The sequence below is a fragment of the Pogona vitticeps genome, chromosome 1 (genome assembly GCF_051106095.1).
Source record: "Pogona vitticeps strain Pit_001003342236 chromosome 1, PviZW2.1, whole genome shotgun sequence".
NCBI classification, from domain to species: Eukaryota; Metazoa; Chordata; class Lepidosauria; order Squamata; family Agamidae; genus Pogona; species Pogona vitticeps.
In genome coordinates, this window is record NC_135783.1 from 343,461,928 (window position 1) to 343,468,047 (window position 6,120).

Below are 6,120 nucleotides of genomic sequence, written 5' to 3' on the forward strand. Positions count from 1 at the left end.
GGTTTTTCAACTTACAACGCCCAGAAGCCTCCACCACCACCTCTACTGGCCAGGATTTCTGGGAGTTGAAGTCCAAGAACATCTGGAGGCCCAAGGTTGGGGACCACTGATCTAGTGAGCTTCTTGACCAAGTAGGGATTAGAACCCAGGTCTTCTCTCTCACAGCCCAACGCTCTTACAGCTACACCGTGCTGTCTAACCTGCTGCCCTCTGGAGCAGTGAGGGGGGGGGGTCCTGTCTACTTGCATGTCTTGAAATACGATTTGTTCTATGCAGTTCTCTGGTAAGCAAAATTTCCTAGTTCTTATATGCAAATAATATTTCTTCTATACAAAATTTAGGTTTTGCTAAAGTATGAATTTGAGTAGTGCTCTCCCAACTTTCCCCCCTGAGCCGACGTGGATATCTACTTTGCAACAATCATGTGAACTACACTAGGCTGACAGAGAGAGGGACCCAATGTTACGCCTCATTGAGGACTAGAACCCAGATCCCCACAGCTGCTGTCCAGAATTCTAACTCCTGCTCCTATCCTACATTTCATTTTCATTTTTTTTAAAAAAATTATAAATCACCACAAGTGCTCTGTGAAAAGAGAGTTAGTCCAAAATGGTGCTCAATCTATCTCTATTCCACCTTTTCTCCAATGAATCTCATCCTGCCCTTTTTCCCTACCTTATTCTCATAACCATCCTGTGATGGTTATAAGGCCACACAATGAGTTTTGTGGCTCAGTGGAGGTTTGGAAGTCAATCTCTCCAGTTCCAGTCAAATATTCCAACCTGTCCATCAGGTTGATTGTGCTTCATGTGTGTCCAGCCTTTGGAGGCTTTGTTCCATGGTCCACTGGAAATGGAAACCATGGCCTCCTAAAACCCCATCTCTGGGATAGCCAACTTACAATCACTTGCTCTTTTGAATCAGTAGACCTTCTTCAGCCCATCTTTAGCAAACCAAGACCTGGCTCTGTGAAGCCAAGACCTTTTGAGAGAAGTCAATCCACTATTCAGAAAGAGGAGGGTGTCTCCGAGCATGTAAAGAGTGTTATCTTTGCCGAGTCACCCCAAGAATTTTCCCTATTCCCAATCCATAGCCTAAGATTAAGATAAGGGTATTCAACTTTGATAATCTGTGAACTCAGTATTCTGTGTAGGTTGTTACTCCTACTCCTGAATATTTGCAAATATGGCAGTCCAGTCCTGCACTGCTGTGAGAGCCTTCAAGACTGAACAGCAATCTAAACATGAATTAATGAATGAGTATGGACATACGAATGACAAGATCACCTTTATATTGTGGTGTTATGTTTTATCAATAGTGCTTTTCTCAGATCATTTCTGCTGCTCCTGCCAACCCTTATTCCAGATTGAAAATGGGCTCCTCCACTTCAAAGTGCTTCCCAGCCTCTAATTTTGGTTTGAAGCTACAAATGAATCCTCAGTTTCCATGTGAGCAGTGCTTGAAGATAATTATGGACAATTATGACTTCAAGGTTTTACTTCTTGCCTGGAAGGATCAGGGGCATTCATTAAATGTGTCTAATTCCCCATCTAGCCCTGCCAAAAATCCTCATACAAATGTACTCTAATTCTGAATACCAATATCACACAGAGGAAAGAACTCTGTACAAACACACACATGAATACACACTGCATATTCTCAGGGGGCAGGGGTATGCATGGAAGCACTAAACAATAAATATATTGCATTAGGATCTCGTATTTTTATTTCCAGGGCATTTATACAACAGTGCAAAATATCACAGTGATTTTAGTAATAATTATTATAATAAAAACAAAAATTATTATTATTGATTTATTTTGGCAGAAACATAATTATAGCAGCTACAATTTTCTACTTTAAGCATAAACAGAAATGCAGGTATTGAAGATCATTCACCAGCACCATGGACAGCTCAGTGTCTCTGATTGCAATTGTCTACTTTTTTCTGCATAATGCTGTCCATGGTCCTGAATTCCGGATACTACTATTAAACGCGTGATGATTTGTCAATGAATTCAGGGGAATTGACTTACTGGTTTGTTCTGTACAAATGGGCTGTTAATATCAACTCAGAATACTTATAGAGGACTTTCTCTAGGCTGCTCCCAAGCATCTGCATTCTCTACCAAAAAAAGCTAGAAGCTTCCCTTGTTGTCATCTTTCTGCCAGCAGACATCTTTTTAATATGTGGGCTTTCGGCACTTGAAAAATAAGTATTTAAAGGACTCTTAACTATTTGTATGCTGAATTTTCCTTTAATTAATTAATTAATTCCACTTCTATACTGTCCCAGTAGTGTGATCACTCTCTCGGTGATTCATAATATACAATAAAATCATGCAAGAAAAATGCAATAAAATACAATAAACCCTGTCAGTTGCTAAAACAATGAGCCAACCTTTAAATATAAAACAAAAATCAATTTAAGCATTTCAGGACAGGTGTGTTTTTAAAAGTGAGTTTTAAAATATTGTATGTTTTTATTTGCTACTTCGTATTTTATTCATCACTTGTATTTTTACTACTCACCTTGAATCCCATCTGTGGAAGAAAAGTGGGATATAAATTGAATAAGTAAATAAGTAAATAAAATGAAATATAGATAGATGTAGATATATAGATACAGTGGTGCCTCGCTTTACGATTGCCCCACATTATGATGAAACCGCTTAACGACGATCTTTTTGCGATTGCAAAACAATGGTCTGAATGGGGGAATTTCACTTTGAACAGCTGATCGGTGGTTTCAAAATGGCTGCTGGGTGATTAAAATGGCTCCCGCTGTGTTTAGGAACAGATTCCTCGCTATACAAGCAGCGAAAATGGCCACCGTATGGAGGATCTTCACTGGATGGTGAATTTTTACCCCATTGGAACGCATTGAACGGGTTTCAATGGGGTTTTTATTTTCGCTTTACGATGTTTTCGCTTAACAGTGATTTTCCTGGAATGGGTTATCATCGTTAAGCGAGGCACCACTGTATAAAGAGTACACTATGCATACATTGATTTGTGTGTGTGTGTGAGAGAGTGTATGTATACCAGAATTCACAGAGTTCTTTCATTCACAGTATTTGTATGAAATGTCCTATTCTGTTATGTGTTGTCAAGTCAGAATTGACTTATACTGAGCTAAGAGGGCTTTCAAGCTAAGCAAGAAATTTAAGGAGGGGTTATATCAGCTCCACGCCCTCAGTGAGTTTCCATCGTAGAGGAGACCCAGGCCTCCTGAGCCATAGTCCCTCACACAGGCTATCACGTAAAATGTCCTACTCCTCTTTCTCGGTGGAGGAGTGATAAAAGAGACCCCGGGGGACTGGCTGTGAAAGAACGGCCCAGTTCTCTGGGGCTTCTCCTGTTGCTGTGACTGTGGTTGTCCGTACAGAGCCTGCCCTAATCATTATATTCATATTTTCTCAATTCAGATCAGCTCCTAAAATCCTCTAACCAGCATGCTAGACAGGGTGTTTTGGGAGTGGTGGTCTAAAAAGCTACCGCATTTCCCCGAAAATAAGACAGGGTCTTATATTAATTTTTGCTCCAAAAAAAAAAAAAAAAACCCACATTAGGGCTTATTTTCTGGAGATGTTTTATTTTACAGTCATGTTGCCCAGAGTAGACCTTTGGTCTAGATGGGTGGGGTAGAAATCCAATTAATTAATTAATTAATTAATTAATTAATTAATTAATTAAAATTTAATGATCTTTCACCTTAACACAACTAATTAAAGACATACTTTAATTGTGGTTGCTGCACAATGCTGCACAATGGAGGAGGGCAGGGTTTCACTTAACTAGGGCTTACTTTTGGGGCTAGGGCTTATATTACAAGCATCTTGAAAAATCATACTAGGACTTATTTTCAGGTCTTATTTTTGGGGAAACACAGTACTTTTCCAGACTTTGCTTCAAATAGTCTTCCAGGGTAGAGCAGAATAGATATCACCAGAGAACATCTGAAACTGTTCCCTCAACCCTTGTGCATGATGTGATTTCCCACTGCCATGAACTTGATTTAATTTCTGTAGAGGTCCTGCCAGTTTTTCAAAGCATGAAAAGACATTAGCACCCTGGGCGAAATGATTTTGCCAATAATTCAGAGTTTTAAGCATGAAGAAAAACACAGATAGCAACTGCTCTTGCACTTGATTCCTAGAGGTTTTATATTATTTCACGCTTGGAAGACTGGAGGGAAGGCTGGCATCGAAGTCTGCAGAATTTTAGCAAATGCTTCACTTTCAAACCTAATGCTTTATGTCTCCTCAGTATTTTCAAAAAAGCAAGATGGGAATCGATGCAGAGATGGTACTCAATTTGTTGCTTGCTACAGGGGATACTGGAGACGGAAAATGAAAATCTGGCTGATTTCATGTCACTGACAGCTTCTTCCGTCATGAACCATCGTGGATCCTCTTTTCTAATTTCGTAGGAATTCTTAGGACCATACATTACTTAGAACCATCTCAGTCACTGCTGTTTCTTATACAAAGAAGGAGAAATGCACACCTTCTTCTCGGCAATCCTCTACAAACCTTAATCTAGCAACATACTGGGAAGATGATTCAGCTCGCCTGAATCATTTTGGGAGGGGCAATTTATTTATTTATTTATTTATTTATTTATTTATTTATTTATTTATTTATTTATTTATTTATTTATTTATTTATTTATTTATTTATTTATTTGCCCCCAGCTTTCACCTTAAAAAGAACCCAAAGCAGCTTACAACCTCAAAAAGACATTTAAAAGCTAAAAGCAGTGAATATATAAATATTTTTAAAGAATCAAACAAATGCTGCACTAAAATATGAGAAGCAAAAGCAACACCTAAACGCATTCAAAGCAGTAAAGTACAACAATCAATTTAATTTAAAAAAAAGGACTCACTCAGCCAGTAGTCACTAAGGAAAAGCCTGTCTAAAAAGAAAGGTATTTGCCTGCTTGCAAAAGGACAGCAAAGATGGGGCCAGTCTGGCTTCCTGTGGAAGGGAGTTCTAGAGTCTCTGGGAGCAGCGACAGAGAAGGCCCTCTCCTGTGTCTCCACCAAACACACCTGTGAAGGTGCTGAGACTGAGAGCAAAGCCTCCCCTGATGATCTGAACACCCAGGTAGGCTCCTAAAGGGAGACACGGTCCTTGAGAGAGGTTGGACCCAAGCTTTTTAGGGCTTCATGGGTTAAGACCAGCACTTTGAATTGTGCCTGGAAATGGATCAACAGCCAGTGGAGCTGCTATAGCAGGGGGTTATGTGATCCCTACAAATGATCATTGAGTGTAGAGGCAGTGTAACTTTCAAAAGCAGGAGGAAGTTGTACTTGGCCAGCTGATGGAGGGAAAACCCTCTGTCGTCTCTTGTTTCTAGATGATCTCAAAATTTTTACTTTTTAGACTAGAACTCTCAGAATCCCCCAGACAGCATGAACACTGGGAACTGGAATCCAGGAAAGTAATTTTGCAAAACTGAATTTTCAAAGGACTCTGAATGCATACTGCATTTTTAAAGGCCTAATTACTTGTCTCCAAAAGTGTCTGCTCTTTATTTTCCTGCCCACAGAAACTAGGGGATTCTGGAAACTAATCTGAAAAAGTAATATGCCCAAGCTCTACTTTTCAAGAGCATGCATGACAATCCAAACAATCAAATATTCAAGGAAAGTCCCAGACTGAAGATAGCTATGATCACCCACATCAGGGGATCCTCTCACACACTCCTGCTCTGCTTGTGTGGATTTAGTGGATACCAGCTTCGGTATCCACAGAGCAGACCCAGTGAAATCAGTAGAGAGAAGTTAACTATGACCAACTTGCCCTATTTATTCCTGTGGATCTGCTCAAAACATTCCGAAATCTAAATTCAGAGTGAACCAGACCATAGATACAGTAAATTATAGAAGTGAGTACACCCCCTCACATTTCATAAATATTTTAGTATATCTTTTCATGTGACAACACTGAAGAAATGACACTTGGCAACAATATAAAGTATACAGCTTGTATCACAGTGTAAATGTGCTGTCCCCTCAAAATAACACAACACACTGCCATTAATGTCTAAACCGCTGGCAACAAAAGTGAGTGCACCCCTAAGTGGCAACATCCATATTGGGCCCAAGTAGCC